We start from the raw sequence: 17,949 nt of genomic DNA, 5'->3' as shown, positions 1-17,949 counted from the left end.
TTCTTGAGTCCATGAAGAAGAATTTAAATTGAATAAAAAATCACATAGGCTTAATGGCAGCTTTCTTTTGTGAAATGATATTAGGGTATGTATAGATAAGCATACAAAGAAGGAAGAAATATGAGGAAAGGAGGAAATAAAGAAGACTAAATAGCCCTAGCAAAGAAGGAGTCATATGGGTAAAAATTTAAAAGTAGAAGTCACAGTAAACTACACCTTAACCTTCCAAGATGCCTAAGACATTAAAAAGAAACTTGCAGCAGTTTGAAGAAGCTATCAAACATATGACTTTTCCCTGTGTTTGTAGCTAGATTTTATTACTGGAATGCTTTGCTGTTCATTCAAAGTTAGCAATTTATGCTCCAAGTTTCTTCCTGAGAGCAAACTTCTTACCGGAGTGGCCCCTTGGGGCAGTTGGATTTTCATTGGAAGTGGTCACATACATCACCAGTCCCCTGAAGTGATACCTTTGCTGACCTATACACAAAGGCACACACTATCTCCAAAGATTTCCAGAAGGACTTAAATAGGGACAGTTATGTTTCCTGACAATCTTCACATCTCCCAGCACAGTTTTCTTCGAAACTTGATTTGTCATAATCTGAGTACTGAGGCCAAAAACGCTGTAAGATTTGCATTCATTTTTTTCTCATTATACTGAAAATTGCTTCTTGAATACAAAGTGCTATAAAAGAAGATCCCCTTGAGCTATTTTCAAAGGCAGCCTTGGCTACTATGTGTATTACCATCTGCACGTCAGAGTTCTGTCTTGAAACACAGGGAGTGTTGATACTTCCCAGATCAGCATGTTAAAAATGAACTTTGAAGTAAGCCCTGATTTCAATGTTGAGTCTTGCAGCAAATGACGTCCAGAAGTCCTTCCCAATCTTAATGTTTCTATGATTCTATAGTCCCATGAATCACAATATTGACACAGCAGTGGAGGTCGGGAAGAGGACAGGGAAATTCTATTTAACAAAGTGCATTGAACCACTTCAAGAACACATGCTCAAAGCGTATAATTTGTACAGAAAGTCTAGAAAGTGCCACTTAAGGATGTTTATAAGTCATATTTCCTTTACCAAAATATTCTAGAGCTTTTTTTTTTTTTTTTTTTTTAATTATCATTACCAAATAATTTTGCTTATTAGAAATTTCCATGAATTTATTTGGAATGTTTTTGCTTTCCTCCCCTTCTCTCCTAAATCAAAAGTAGTTCATATTCCTGCTGCCTTGATGTACTTAAGACTTACTATAAGAGTTTTCTTTTCTATACAGACTGATAACCATATCAGGTTTATAGAGGAAGTGAGATTGCCATATTTTTTCTTTTGTCCACATTGAGATTTAGCTAATGTATTATAACCAAAGGAGGTATTACACCAGTTGTAAGTGAAGTTATGATGTTGATAAAAACCCAGTTTCACACCAGAAGTATAATATTTGCACTTACTCAACATTAATGATCTGTGAGCCAGATTGGAAACCATTATTTTAGTTGGTAGATGTCCGTGCTATAAAACACTTCCTGTGAGAAGCTCTCACTTCACAAAGGAAGATATTCCTTCTTAAGTAGAATAATCATACCTGAAACCTTAGCAATCTGTTGTGTTCTACACAGTCAGCAGCAGTGCCTATGAAACAGAACACAGAACTTTCTGCAAAATGGAAACAATAGGTGAGAAGGAAAGCATTATTCACTTTAAATTTCAGTAAGGTGAGCATCATCCCAAGAGCCAAGTGTGTGCTGAATGGCTTCATGCACAGTAATCAGCATCCAGTTCTCTTAAATCTAAAACAACTATTACAGCTTTCTGATTTTAACAATTTCCACTTGGCAGGTGTCTTGGGCTGCAAGACAATCCTTCTGTTTACTAAAATACTTTTCTGCAATACCTGGCTTTTTTAAGCCCTTTTCTTGAATTATATGTTCATTAGAAGGTGCCAGAAAGAGTTTCTAAATGTCTTATTCAATCTTGTCTCTGTGATCTCTCAAGTGTGTCTAAATACATGCTAATTTTCTATATTAAGGTGAGTAAGTTACAGTTATTCAGGTTTTTTTTTTTTTCAGTAAATTATAGTTATTCAGAATTCTGCCATTGCACCATTAGCAGTTTACTGATAAATCTTCACATTCCATTATATAGCCTCAATATCACATTCCTCTAAAATAATGATATTGAGAGATTTTAGGCAACAGGAAAAGCAGAGAAGATGGGGTAAGTAAATTCTCTCTTTACATATTCAGTGATGAATATATCTCTTCCAAAACTCAGGTGCAGTTCACCAGTTGCTTTTCCAAATCAATCTGTCATCAAGAAATAGCAAAACCAAACACACAGTAGATTTCTAGGGTGACCTAAAATGAAAAAGAGAACACATGAAGCCATGCTGCTCTAAAGCAGCATGGGTCAAAATATAGAATCATAAAATCATAGAATCCTTAGAGTTGAAAAAGATCTTTAAAGGCCATCTAGTCCAACTTCTCTCAGAGAACAGGGACATGCACAGTTAGGTCAGGTTGCTCAAGGCCTTATCCAGCTTCTCCTTGAAAATTTCCAGTGAAGAGGCCATCAACTGCATCTGTAGGCATACTGTTCTGGTGCCTCACCCCCCTTGTTGTAAAAGATTTTTTCCTTATACCAAACCTAAATCTACTCTCTTTAAGCCTGAAACATTTTCCCCTTGTTCTATCAACACAGACCCTCCTAAGGAGTCTGTCTCTTTCTTTCCTCTAGCACTTCTTTAGATATCAAAAGGCTCACCTCATAGCCTTGTCTTCTCCAGGCTGAACAGCCCCAGCTCTCTCAGCCCATCCTCATAGGAGGAATGTTCCATTTCTTGGATCATTTTTGTGGCCCTCCACTGGACACACTGCAACAGGTCTATGTCTCTTCTGTACTGAGGTCTCCACATCCGGACATGGTACTCCAGGTGAGGCCTCACCAGCACAGAGTAGAAGGGAAGGGTCACCTCCCTTGACCTGCTGGCCACGCTTCTGATGCAGCCCAGGACACGGTTGGCTTTTTGAGCTGCGAGAGCACATTGCTGGCTCATGTCCAGCTTCCCATCCACCAGTACCCCAAGGTCTTTTTCAGCAGGGCTGTGCTCAACCCTTTCATCTCCCAGCTTGTATTGGTAGTGGGAGTTGCCTCAACTCAAGAGTAAGATCTTGCATTTGGATTTGTCTCATGAGATTCACCTGGGCCCACTGCTCAAGCTTGTCTAGGTCTGTCTGAATAGCATCACACCCCTCTGGTGTGTCAACTGCACTCCACAGCTTGGTATCATCAGCAAACTTGCTGAGGGTGCACTTGACCCCACTGTCAGTGTCATTGATGAAGATATTAGATGAAGATGTGAAAGAGTATCAGTCCCAGCAATGACCCTATGGGATACCACTCATCATTGAGCTAGATGTTGAGACATTGACCACCACTCTCTGGACTCAATCCAACATCCAGTTCTTCATCCACTGAACAGTCCACCCATCAAATCCATGTTTTTCCACTTTGGAGATGTTGTGGGATACAAAGTGTCAAAAGCCTTACTGAAGTCCAGATAGATGACATCAGCGGCTCTTCCCTTGTCCATTGATGCAATGTCACCATTATTGAAGGCCACTAGTTTGGTCAGGCAGGATTTGCTTTTGGTAAAGCCATGCTGGTTCTCTCATCTCATCTCCCTGCCTTCCATGTGCCTTAGCGTAGCTTCCTGGAGGACTTGTGGAAACTTGTGGATGTATGAATGTTAATAAATAAATGTTATTTCCATATATAATTTAATAAATGATATTTCCAAATCCAGATCTCTCCAACCCAAAATCCAGTTTTTCAAATCAGTAGATGGAGATGCACAAATTTTAAATATGAGAATATCAGTCTCTGATGATAGGTCTCCTTTCACAATACTGCTGCATGGATATCTGATCATTTTCATTACATTTTTGTGTACACTAAAGGATTTCCTATATCTTCCATCAAAAGTATCTTTTCACTTGAACATTGCCTTGGGCTTATTATGTATTTCTACCTCCCATAGTGAGCTTGATAGTTAAGCTGCAGCTTGGGGCAAAATATGAGAATATTCTATTGGTACCTGCATGCATTGCATTCTGTAGACTATTTCATTATCTCATGATGCCTTTGCTATTTCCTTAAATGAAGCATCCATTTTCAATTACATTCATAACTAGGAAATCACACCTTCAGCCTCCTAGTAAATCCTGCATTGTTATAAAAGAAATTTTTGCTAATAAAGAAATAATATACTTTTTTTTTTTTTTTAATAAGTAAAGTCTCCCTAAAGAATTTGGCAGACAACTGTTGTTCTAATACTTTGGCTCTCTTTGCAAGATGATCATCTTTATAATTTATAATATCATAGGATGTTTGCTAGAACAATAGTCCAGATTCCTGAACAGGCGTAAATTGGTACAACTCCACAAACATCAAAGTAGCAATGACAGTTTACACTAAGCCATCAGTGTTCACAAATTAAATGGATGTTTTGTGGTTTACTACATGTCAAAAAACTTGTAGTGCAACTCAAGCCCTCACAAGTTATGCCATAAAAATATTTTATTTTTAATAAATTTGCAAAAAAAACTTTCTCATCTGAATGCTTACCACAAATGTTTCTTTAATGTCATAGTTAAAACTCATGTCCTTAATATCTCAGAGAATGAGTGTGTGAAACAGGCTAAGGACTGGGCACTGAAGCACAGGCCAGGTTTGTTCCAAACATGTATGCACCAAACTTGCAATGCTTTTTAACACCTTATCATGAGTGTATTTTTAAAATTATTCTAAGTAAAATTTAACTAAAGTTTCATTCTGAATTAGTGCCCTTCCCACTGATTTTAAAGCATCCCTTTAAGATGTTTATTTTGGATTGCTGAACAAAGATTCTGTCACTTATTTCCAAGTGCATATGAACATTAATTGGCAGTAACAATTGTCATAGTTTTATGATTTTTGGTTACGTTTTTAATTTTTCCCAAAGTTGAACTCCTCTTTGACTCAAACAAAATCAACTGCTACTTAAAATAATGTATGTGTACACATATAGCACTCAGTATAAGATCAGTAAATCTATACATTTAATTTTAAAAAGACATAAGGAAAATAAGAGTGAGATCTACTAGTAATATTTATAGATGAAGTACATCATACTTTTATGGAAAAATGATACCTCAAAAATATATTTCCTCTAGGTATCCAAAATCTCTCAACAAACATCAAATCCTCAAATCTCTCCCCTGACAGCTGTTTGCGATTAGATCTACTAATGTATCATTCAAAGGCATTAAACAGCTTTCCTACTCTCAGCCATGTTAGGAACAGAACCAGCAAGAAAGAATTCATAGCATTTCCAACAGCAAAGAGAAAAAGACACTAGAGGATGTGATGGGAAAATAAAGAAAAGAAAGTATAAAAATTCTGTTCAAGGTAGCAGAAGATAGAGGAGGATCTGTCCGCATAGCAAGCCAGTGCCTCATAAACTAGTGTCACTTGCACCCAGAGGAGTCCCATTTTCTTCCAAGAAACTCCTGTCCTTGTAATTATCTCCAATATCCTTAAGTTCACTTTGTTTATATTTTCTGCTGTCTGTCTGTATGTGCTAAGATATTATAACTGCCACTCCTTTCTCACTTTTCTTTCTACGCTTGTGACTGATTACCTTTGCAGGTCCTCTGTAGACCTCTGCAGCTGAGTTGGAAGATTCACCTGTTTTTGTTTGTCTTTGCAGAAACAAAATCCTGGCTCATACTTAGATTTCAAAAACAAGACGTGCATATCAAAAACCCTACTGGCTCAAATTTTAAATGTAGAAAACTAGACATGTCTAGTGAAACACTAGACATGGCAGCCAAAATCAAGAATCTTGGATTGCCTTTCTTAACCATTATATTTAGCAGTCCATTTCCATCATAGCTAGATGAAGTGAGATAAGAATACTATTAAGTCCTCATTTTATTCAGCATATTTATTATGATAGAAAGCCGTGGAGAAGTTGCTGTTGTAGCAATTCATCATATGTTGGCTTTCACTAATGTTTCAAAACCTGCCAACTGAAAAGAGACTGCTACTATATCAGGCTATAGTAGGTTCTGTAATATGCTAATAAAATGTCTTGCCAAGTGTACACTTTCATTAACCCTGATATAAGCACAGAAAGGAAAATCTGTTCCTGATCCCTTTTCCTGTCTTAAAGAAGTAGAAAATCACACCCATAAATTTACAGGAAGAAATTATAGTTTACAGGAGAAATCATACTCCATTTCTCTAAAATCAGTAGAAATTGAGACAGTGAAGTACCTGCAAAAACAGCAGTCTGCTTGGCATCAAAAGGCAAGGCTAAAAACTGAACGAGTCCTCTAGAACAGTCCAACCCAAGAGGTAACAGGTAGTGATGTAGATAAGAGCAGACAGAATAAGCAAAACTCCAGGGCCTGCCACAACCAAGTGAACAGTAGAGATGACATTTTTTGATATGGGTCAGACGGAAGTAGGTAGTTATTTTTCATTCTTAAGGCAATTGCCCCCTAAATGTGCCAAAGAATGTCAAAGTTAGTTTTAAAAGAAGTAATGTAAAATGTATGTAAAAAAGGATTTCTTTATAATTCTCAACAAAATCAGTTTACCACTGAAATGGTTATTTTTGCTTATGCATTTCTTATATTTTACTTTAAAATATATTTACAGCAAAAAAAAAAAAAGGGGGGGGGAGGGGGTGTAGGGTAAGAAAAGCTGTTTGTTTGCAGCTCAGTAACAAGCAGCTCCTAACAACCTAATGAACAAGAACAACAAAAATCTGGGCTATTATTCACAGCTATTGCAGCTAAAATACCTCTGCCAATTCTGGCAAGAGTATTCAGTCTATGATATATGCATACTGTGCAGGGGTCTCAAAGTACAGGTATTGTTAAAAGATGTATATCTCCTGTTGGAATATTTGAAACCATTTGAATTAATTATATCCAGACAGTCCTTATAATAAATTACTAACACATTTTAGACACTATTTACACTGTTCCTCCTTCCCTTGGAGGAAAATCATTGTGTTTAACTGAGGAAAACATCTGAGATGCCAAGAATGATGGTGATTTATGGTTTCTCCATAAATGTCAAATAGTCATCTGAAACTTAAATGAAGAAATAATCTATGAGCACTGTGAACATATTCTAGAGATATTGTTCAGCTTGGTCTTGATCTTGGAAGCTATTTCCTGTCAGTGGATTCTTGTTCAGTGCAGACTACTCTTCAGAAATGTGGACTTAAATACTGGAATTGCCATATTTCTTTCAGACTGTGTTTTATTTAATCTGAGCCTGCAAATGCATCAGGAAAGCATCTTCCACATTTCTGTACCACCGAATGTAGTAGAAGAAGCATCAGGTTGAACTAGATCACTTGATCTAGAGCTACTTTAACACAAAATAAAATAATTGGAATTGAAAACACCATTTGGTAGGTTGCTGTTAAATACGCATTGGACTATTGCCTTCGACCCATGTTTTATTTAATGTTCTTGTTTATAGATTATGTTTTCTACTATGTTTTCATTTATTCACTGCTGACCAAATATGCATTGCAACACTTTCTGTGGGATACCATTCAACAATTTTGTTCAGCAAGGCAACACACCGTGGACACTGTCCCAAGCTCAGCAGCACCCAGTGTCACCACCTACCTGCCCACATCCTGCAGCTGCTCATGCACAGGAGCAGCCTGCATCCTGTGTCCTTCTGGGAAGGTCACAAGCAACACAGAACTTGCCTTGGAAAAGCGATAGACTTGCAGGCCTCCACATAATGGTGGCTCAGCCAGGCTTTGAGGGACAGTGGGTGAGACCTACCCCCTGTACTCGTGACCTGGAGAATAGGTCCTGGTGTGAGGCCGATGCCTTGTTTCTGAAGGCTGGCACAAAGCAGTGCATTCAGTGGGGGTCTGGTGTGGTACATGTGGGGCTGGAACACTGCAAGAAAGCTGTTCATCATTGCTTGGCACACCAGTGAAGGCACAACAGGAGTGCCCAGCTGGATACTATCTTCCTGGCAAGTCTCACAGAAGCTCACAGGTGGGGATTTGTCAAGAGAGATAGGCAAGCAGCAAGGGAAGGAGACACACTCCTGCCCTGAAACCCCTGGAATTACATCCTCTCATTACAGAGACTGGGAGATTATGAGGAATGTTGTATTGACTGAGACAGATGGTGCCCAGTTTGACTTATCCCAGGCCACTTTCCATGGACAAAGTAGTACCAGACAGAAATGAGACTCTTCCAAAGCAGTTCTGTCATTGAATGAGAGTTTTGATTTTCACATCCAAGTAACTCATGTCCAAGGCAAGTGTCCTTTGAGGTTTTCACAGAGGGACTTAGATTTTGTTTTCTTTCCCTGTTTTTGATTTCTACACTTCCTTTTTCTTTCAGGAAGTGCATAAAACTTTTCGTTAAACACTTTAAACACTCAGGAACATGTGTCAAGGAAATCTTTTTTTCCTATGGAACTCTACTTTTCTAATAGTCAGACAGCACTGACAGGAAGCAGAGTTTCAGTTTTACCAGCTGAAATGTTTGAAAGTCTTCTTAAAAAAGTCCCTCAGCTTCTTGTTATTGGGCTCTCATTCTTGGCCACCATGTCAGTGGGGAGCCCCACTGTCCAAGAGATGAAGGTAGTAATGTTGGGAAGATGGAAGCTCAGTTTCCACCTTTGGCATTTCCCAAATGCTATATTTTGCTTGTTTGCTTTAATTTTTTTTTTTTCCTTACTTTCAGCAGTTTTCAGGGGAACCCACTTTCCTTTTAGATATTTTAATAGACTTCTGGTAATTTAATAGATATAGTTCTGGCTAAATATAGTTAACAGTATCACGAAGTTCTTGTTCTATTCCTTATGCTTTTCTAAAGAAAATTTAGACCTACTTTAAAAGTTGCTTATGTCTAGAGTATCAAGTTAGAAAAGCTGAGAAATGTACCTTCAGAATGATCACATTGTAAGCTCTTTTCTAAATTTGAATCAGACTTACCAAAACACTACCCATTCTAATTTTAATGCATTTAATCCAAAATATGGTCATATGAGGTCCTAAATTGGTCCTGTTTTTCCAGAGCATGTGTGCGAGAGAAATGACTGTAAGCATAGCTAGGATTCATAGAAGAGCGAAGACCTGGGACATGAAGCTCTGGCTGGAGAGCTGGTGTTCAAGTTTCTTCTTCCATGCTTTGACTTTTTGAAAATACCCATATTTAAACAAACTGCTAAATTTTCTGGGCTGTCTCAAGTGAGAAATCTGCAACTGCCATGATACTCTTTATAAATTGGTACAGGTTTTCTGAATATTACATTTTTCTCCATAAAACTAGTGTCTCATCTAGGTAGAGTACGAAAGGAAATAAAATCCATAATGCCTTCTAGTAGAATATCTACCTAAATCCACTGATACTGTCATGAAAGATTTTGGTCTCCAGGGAACCACGGTTTCAGTTTTACTAACTTGCTGCGTCTCCTGACAATTTCCTTCTCTTGAAAGCCTCCAAGCAGTAGTAAAAGGCAACATGTGTCCTGCAGAAATCTCTTGAATATATGTAGTGTTTCCATACCATGTGCTGGCTCATCAGCTGTTGTAAATCCATTAAAACCAAGGGATCTGGTTCACGGCTTACTTCTGAGGAGGATGTGACCCGATGCATTACACTGTTTTACAAATCAGCACTGTTTCATTTCTATTAAGGTTTCTGCCACAGTGACAATACTATCAAAACCTCTTACCGCCATTCAAGCAAAAAATTCTGCCACAGAACTGAAAATAATAGTTTAAACAGCTAAAGAACCTGTAATGTTTTCCAGACAGTAAAAGATGCCATTAATTCACTACATTGAAACTCCCCACAATGTTTAGGATTAAATTAAGCTGATTTTTAATGACATATTATCTGTTTTTTTGAAGGAGATGTTAATTTATTCTCTCATTTTCTCTCCACCACAGTGTTACTTCAGGACAAAGACAAGTTTGTGCAGATGTCCTTTATATCTTCACACTGTTAAATGCTTGGATTCTATTTTTTAAAACACATTCCTGGATTTTTAATGCTTGAGAGCAATGGTCTGATCCTGTAAATGCAACTACAAGTTGTAAAGTCCCTGTAAAGTAGTGACACATGATTTCCACTGTTAGGACTGTTCTATTGTTTAAGAATCTTTACTAATATTTGTTAAATATTTCCACATCTAAGAAATAGATTGCATTAGAGCTATGAATTATATTCTAGCATGTTTCCTGTGACAGTGAGATTTACAATTATGTACTTAGTAAACAGTACAATCACTTGGTCTTAATGGGTTGTGTATGATGGAGAGGATGCAAATTTATTTGGGAATTACTCAGTTTGTTTCTTGTCCTCCATAAACCCGTCCTTTTTTTTTTTTAATGTTCTGCAGAACTCGAGTAGTATGGGTATCTGGTGGCTTCATTACTGTTAGCATCTGAGCATTCATTATCCCTTCAGCTTTCCCATTAGCTGTGCACACTCCTACAAAACATGACAATTCTATCTGTGATGGGCCATTAAAGGTTTGAATGGCTGGTTATGTTCCCAGGCTTGCTGAAATCAATAGAACTTATTCAGCTTAATGGAGATAACACCATTAAAATCGAAGGCAGATGAGCCAGTACTATTGTTCCCAAACACATGTTTTCAGATAGGAGTATCTAATAATTCAAAAACAGGATTGTTGTTATGCCTTTAAGTAGAATATTCTGTAAATCTATGTAGTATTATTTTGTTTATTGGAAAAAATTGATTTCTATGATTGTCATTTCCACAAACATTTCAGCTTTCTTCTGTGAAACAAATCCATTAAAATCACAGTATCGTGTACTACTCCAAGCATTGTTTTATATAAACATCATTCAGGCCTTGACAGTACCAAGACTCATCCTTTAAAATCCTGTTTTATTTCAAAGGTAATGTGGCAGAAAGTCTTGCTCTGGAGAGTTCTGGTACTGTACCACAATAGTCAGCTTTTTTATTAGTGAGTCTTTTCTTGACAAGCCTTTCAAACATGAACTTTATCTCTCTGTTTTAGCTTTATAACAATTCTTAGTGTTACAGAGAGGATTATTCTGATTTAAACTTACTCATGATCTATGAATTTTTCATTTCCTGTATATTCAAATAGTTAATTCTTCCAGTTGCTACTTCATAAAAAGTGTAACTTAGAAACATGTTCTGTAAATTCTAATTTGCATCATTCACATTATATTTGTCTCCAGACTATCCTGTCACATCATACCTTCGGTATCTCATAAGTTAGTAATTTCCATATTTACAGTTCTGTTGATCTTTGTGCGGTCTTACACTCAAGGTAGAATTTTACACATTCATCCTACAGATTGATTATCTGTTTATCAGTGGACAGCCGTCTCACTGCCTACTGGTACCTTGCAGAATTATATTTTTTCAAGATTGTTTATTGTTGTATTGCATATGAAAACACAACATCAGTTGTTCTTACAAAAAAAAAAAAAAAAAAAAAATTCAAATATTGCAGATCCACAGCCTTGAATCTCTAGGTCGCACTGTCAGACTAGCACTGTCCTGGGCCTTATGTTATTTAAAGCAATGTTTAAATACACTAAGAACATAAAACATTTATAATCACATGCATGTGAATTTTGCGTAATGACCTTGCACAGACTTTCACTGGTTAACATGCAATTCTCTTCAAATCATGAATACTTAATGTTTGGGTTTCTCGCTACAAAAAGGACATTGAGGCCCTGAAACGTGTCCAGAGAAGGGCAACGAAACTGGAAAGGGAGCTGGAGCACAAGTCTTATGAGGAGAGGCTAAGGGAGCTGGGATTGTTTAGTCTGGAGAAGAGGAGGCTCAGAGGACACCTCATGGCACTCTACAACTTCCTGAAGAGAGATTGTGATGAGGAGGGGTTTGGCCTCTTCTCCCAGGCAACAAACAGGATCCAAGGAAATGGCTGCAAGTTGTGCCACTGAAGATTTAGATTAGACATAGGGAAAAACTTTTTCTCTCAGAGAATGGTCAGGCACTGGAACGGCCTGCCCAGGGAGGTGGTATAGTTGCCATCCCTGGCAGTGTTCAAGAGGCATCTGAATTAGGAGGTACGAGATATGGTTTAGCTGTGGTAGCAATGGTAATGAGAGGACAGTTGGACTGGATGATCTTATAGGTCCTTCCCAATCTTGTGATTCTATGATTCTATGACTCTATAATTCCTTATAGACTTAGCAGTTCAATCAGTCTTCTCTTGCTATGTGTCCTTACAAGGTTGTTGCTAGTCTAGGGAAAAGCAGTCAGGGCTTAACTTAATTGTGTCACAAGTCTACTGGTTCTAGACTCCAAGAATATCTAAGAAATACTTACATGTATGAAAGCTTTAAAATAAATTATCATTCCAAAGAAGAACTATGGAAAATTCCTCTTTTTTTTTTCCACCTCCTGATTTCAAAAATAGGTGGTGGGGGAGAGTAGAAACTTCTGGTTGACAATCGCTCAGATCTCAACATGTACCCATGCAGACTAAAGCTTTTGTCAATGTCTATGCTCCCCTTTTCTGGGTGATACTCTTCGTTTGACAGGATGTAGGTAGTGTGTAGGAAGTATAAGAAAGCCTGCTCATGGTATCTAGTTTAAGGAGAGGATTAGTTTGCATTTTAGGGATATTTTTTAGTTCTATCTACACAGGTCTTTCAGGGATGGAATTATACAGGTCTGTCACTCAGACAACCCAGAAAGCCCATCTAAGCATATCTCATATCATTGACTACTTGTAACCTAAAGAAAACGCTTCATTTTACAGCGTAGTTCCTAACCAATACAAACTAAAGATTAGGAACATATCACACATTCCTCCTGTTGAGTAATTTTTCTGTTTATCAGTATTGGCTTTTAAATGATAGTACTAAAGAGCTATAATGATCACTACCAAATGCATTTAGCAAAGGGCTCATTAACAGCTGACATGAGCTGTAAAAGAAACACATAAAATGTCAACCTAATTTAAGAAATCGTGCTACACTGGGGAATGGGCAATTAAACAATAACACTTAAATGGTGCAGGAGACAAGTGGCAGATCTGAAAATGAAGGCAGCAAAGTGATAGACACTGCTATCATTAGGAATACAATCAAATCCCCTGGTGCCTAATAGGAACAAAAGTTCTGGAAATTTAAAAAGAAAGATACACAAATCCAGCATGAAAATTCTATAAGAAAGACTCATGCTTTAGTCTTACAGCATGGAATATGTAAGTGGGCACTGTATCTTACAGTAAGCAATATGGGATGCTAGCCTATTAAGCAGGCATGCAGTTGTAAAGCAGGGACATCTATAAACTGTTGCAATATTACTTCCAGATCTGTGGGGAAACCTATGGCAGATTAGAGGAGAATAGCAATCACACTGTCTTGAGCTGAATTCTTGAAATAAATTCTAACTTAGACTTAGATGTGCTTAGACTTAAAAAGTCTACTGAGGCATTCATAACTGAAATACTATATTCTCCATACAAACTCTGAAGACCTCTGTTCCTGCTGAAGTTCAGATGAACAGGTTAGGCAAAATGGAAGCCATACAAGTCTTTCACTTGTACTCCTTGGACAATCTGTCATAAAGCTTTACTTATTTTCCAAGAGAACCAGAAGCATCAGAGAAAAGACAGAATTACAGAATCACTAGAAACAGAGACTAAATAGCACTGATGCTTAGACCTTGCTATTTTGTAAATGTTATAATTTTCAATTTCTATTTGAGAAAGAAGTAATTAAAAAATAAAAGTGGCACTTGAACTACTCAGTCCGTATGTTATATCTGTGCTTTGGTGAAATTTTGTCACTCAAACTCCCTTTGATATCAAGGGGATAAAATTCCACGTTTAATTTGAAAGCAATTTCTAAAATCACTTCTAGAGAAACTAACAGATAATGTGGTGTGGTACTGTAACTATCAGTAGCTATTTCCTCTGAATAGGGCAGAGAAAGCAGAAGAAATCAGATAATGAAGGAAGGATAACAAAAGAAAACCCTACAGAAAGAAATCATAACTTTGAAAGCAGAGTAGAAGTATGTGAGTGGAACTGCACCGCTGAGAATTATAAGGAACTTCAGCTCATAAGTTACTTCTCATCATATTGATCCCACACAGCTGAAGAACAATCAGGTAGCTATACTAGTCCTTTATGTACAATTTCTATTTACACCCCAGAAACCAGCAGTCATTTAATAGAATAGTCGTGGTAAAAAGAGGGAAAGAACATTGTCATTACTAGAAGAAGCAAGGCCTCAGAATATATGCTCCTTTTTTTATTCAAGGATAGATTGGACATTTTTGGACAGCTAATATTTTCAAACAAGGAAAACAATAATGACATGTCAACTGTTCTAAGAAAAATGATTCTAATAAAAAAAAAGTTTCAGTCATGGAAAATAGTCTTGAAACCAGATTTTGCTGTTAAATTTATTAAGGGTTTGGATTTTTCACTCCTTTCTTTAACAGAACTGTGGAAATTCAAATCCAGCATTCAAACTGCAAAAATGACATACAAAAATAAATATTGATGCTGCTGAAGGAAGATATTTTTGAAATACTTGTATGGCTCAGGCAGACAAAAGCTCATCTTGAGCCCATTCTTAAGTATTTGCAACACATGGGTTACATTTGAGATTTCTTCATAAAGTACCACCAACATGTTAAAGTGCACTACAAGTTTGAGCCAATCCCAAAAGCATTTCTTTTTATGAGCTTCCTGCCAGTTATAATGTGTTCTACCACACACACACTTATACTATTATACACTGCAATGTATATGAAACTGGTATTGTCTAAATTCTTTTACTATTTTAATGCACACATTTAAATGTTCTTAATATTGGAGTGAACGTACCCTGGTGGTGTATAAAGTTTGGTTTATTCATCAATTTGCTGTTCACCTTCAGAAAAGAAAAAGGTTAGTATTTTATTCTTAAGGAACCACATGGCAATTCACAAATTTTGCCTTCATTTTCTGGCTCTGCCATTGACTTGGCAGAAGATTGAATCCATTTGCTCTGTAAAATGAGAATGAGACTTTTCTGTTAACAGCAGGATTATCTGATGGAATGAGAGAAGACCACATACTTAAAAGTAAAACAAGTTTCGAAAGCAACTAGTGGCTTTATACAGTAGCATCTCTCTACCATTGTGCAGCTGAAACATCTTCCCACCCAGCAGAGGAACATTTTATTGCAGCCCTCCTTGCTCTCAGTCTCTCAACAACTCCAGTTAGGGAGAGAGGGACAACAGACCATCTTGGGTTTTGTTGTTACCTACTTCCATTAAAAGGCCCAGGTCATCATAGCCACCTTCTTAGGTAATACCTTCTGTGAGAAACAGCCACATAAATTCCTTTGTGGCTCTAAGTCTTTGGAGTATGGGCACAGCTTCACCATATGTCTGCATGATGCATAAAGCACCAGGATATAAAGCAATACCGGGAAGGAAGAGAAGTAAAATAAACTTTAAAATTAGACTGATTTAAATGTCATCCTCAGAGGCGTCAGCTAGTCCACAATTCTCATAAGATGAGCGTTGGTTTTATTTTTTCTTTCTGTCTCTCTTTCTGTCCCAAGCAGATACAATGTTACTGTGTAATTTTAATTTTGATTAATGATTTTGAAAGGAATGTCTAGTGCACTGCACCACTGAGTGTTAGTCCTCTCTTTTTTTATTTGTTCCATATAACAATGTCAGAAAATATATACTGTACTGAATGTCTTGTTTCTAGTTATGTTAAGGTGTATTTTACTTATGTCTGGCTTTAGAAACACTGTGGAACTCGTATCTTTGAAGAGATCTGAGAAGGAACAGATATTTCCAGGTTATGATAGAAATGAAAAATTTAGGCAAAGGAGAATATATATTAGCTAGTGTGAATATATTTCTTAGTTCTAGTTGTACAATTACAGATTTGTTAGAGCCAAATTCTGGACTGGCCATACATTAAAAGCAATTCTATGAATGATGATCTAATGAATAATCCAGAAAATGAACTTCCTTTTTGCAATAATATTTTGTACAGCACAGTCTGATGTTGTTGTCCCATTTTAAAGCTGATTAATTTTTTGCAGCATCTGTAAGGGAAGCTCACCACTGGCAAGTCACTAAAGTCACTAAATATATTGGGACAGTTGTGATGGCAGCAATGTCAGAGCTGCTCATCTGTGTACCTGATAGGATAAAGCAGAGGTCAACAAAGAACTTCGAGAACAGGACAAGAGTATATATGCTTTTTGTGCTCTCCTGGCCTCTCAGTTTGTGTCATTTTTCTTTATTAAGAGGCCGAGTGGACCCAGAGGAATGGAAGGATTGTTCTTTTCCATGGAGTTATTTGGTTTGCTTAGGAAAGGAATCAAGGAGCCAGGGGAGAAGAAAAGCATCCAAAGGCAGATAGATGTGTTTAGAGGAGAGGAAGGAGTGGAGAAGTCACAGCAGGGAGCAGGAGCCGACTGCCCATGGAGGAAGGCAACAGCACTGCGGTGAGAGTGGGGAACAGAGGGTTGTAGTTCACTCAGTTACTTTCTGAATCACAGCAAAACTACCCAGGCCCCTCTGGTGCCCAGAGCTTTTATTTCATCTGCTCTAGGGTCTGGCTGGCTGCTTATTGTTCTGTTCCTTGGCCAGACGAGACCAGTGGAAGCTGGTAAGAATTTGTTGATTTGTTGTTTAATTCCCTCAGAAAGTCACTGAGGGAATTAAAAACAAGACTGGAAGCAGGGATTTTCTTGCAGAATAAGTATATGAAGAATTGGCTATAAACATTCCTATTTCTATTCTGTCTGTCCTAATCACTTTAGGTTTTGTCTATTTACAAAGCTAATTATCCTATTCAATATTATAATTAAAAACAATTTTTTAATGGACTCTTTTTAGAGTGCAATAAAGAGAAGCTGTACATAGATTTACCACCAAGATCTGACTAAATTTTTGCCTCACTACGTGTGGTTTTTTTTTTTTCTTAACATACATTTTTCTGTTCATTTCACTTCTGGGGCCCTCAAAACAATTTGTGATAGAGCATTAAGCAGTATTACCACTGAAATGTAGATGTATGTGTTAATCGCTGAACAAGTCTCACTCAATGGTAAAAGACAACTGCAGTACTAGATTCTACTCCTAATTGCACCAGTGAATTTAAGCATAATAATTTTAGTAGCTTTGAGGAAAGCTGTATTGATTTTTCATATCCTGGGAGATGTCCATTGCAATATAGGGGACTGCAAATATGCTTGTCTGCTTTCTGCTGAGGATGACTGAAGGAATATTGAGTCCCTTGCAGCTGTAGGTTGTCATTCCTTGCTGGAGGAATACTGACTGACGTCCAACAGGGAAGACTCTTAACTTTCACTGTTCAGAGCACCCTGTATTCCCAAGCAGGTGCAGTTTTTAGATTACAGTCTGCCAAGTGGTTTGTCACAAATTCTGCCATATCCTGGCTTCTTCACATCTGGGGAAAGCTAGATATTTCCAGATTACCAGCATTCTTTTTAAAAACAAGTTTAGGAGTGGAACAGGAAATTTATTCTAGTAAAGAAATGTATTTTTTCTCTTATTTTTACTTGGTATAGGGTCTTCAATTAATTAGTAGTGTAAGTATTTACGTTTACAGACTTTCTTACTCTGGATTACTTTTAACAATAACAGTTCTTCCTTGGTTGTCCCTTGAGGAAGTTGAGCAACACATTTTTATTTTCCCTGGAAAACTTCAGACCTTCTCTGCTCTTTCACTCTTGGAAGACCTTTTGTAGTTATCATATGTTTTTATATTCATGCTAAATTTTACATAAATGTGGCCCTAAGCATTACCTGGAGTTCTGTGACCTAGGTGGTAAAGTACTTCAAAGGTTATTAAAACATTTTACAAAATCATGCAT

The sequence above is a fragment of the Phasianus colchicus genome, chromosome 2, assembly GCF_987193195.1.
Source record: "Phasianus colchicus chromosome 2, bPhaCol1.hap1.1, whole genome shotgun sequence".
In the NCBI taxonomy this organism is placed as follows: domain Eukaryota; kingdom Metazoa; phylum Chordata; class Aves; order Galliformes; family Phasianidae; genus Phasianus; species Phasianus colchicus.
Note: the sequence above shows the minus strand (reverse complement) of the source record.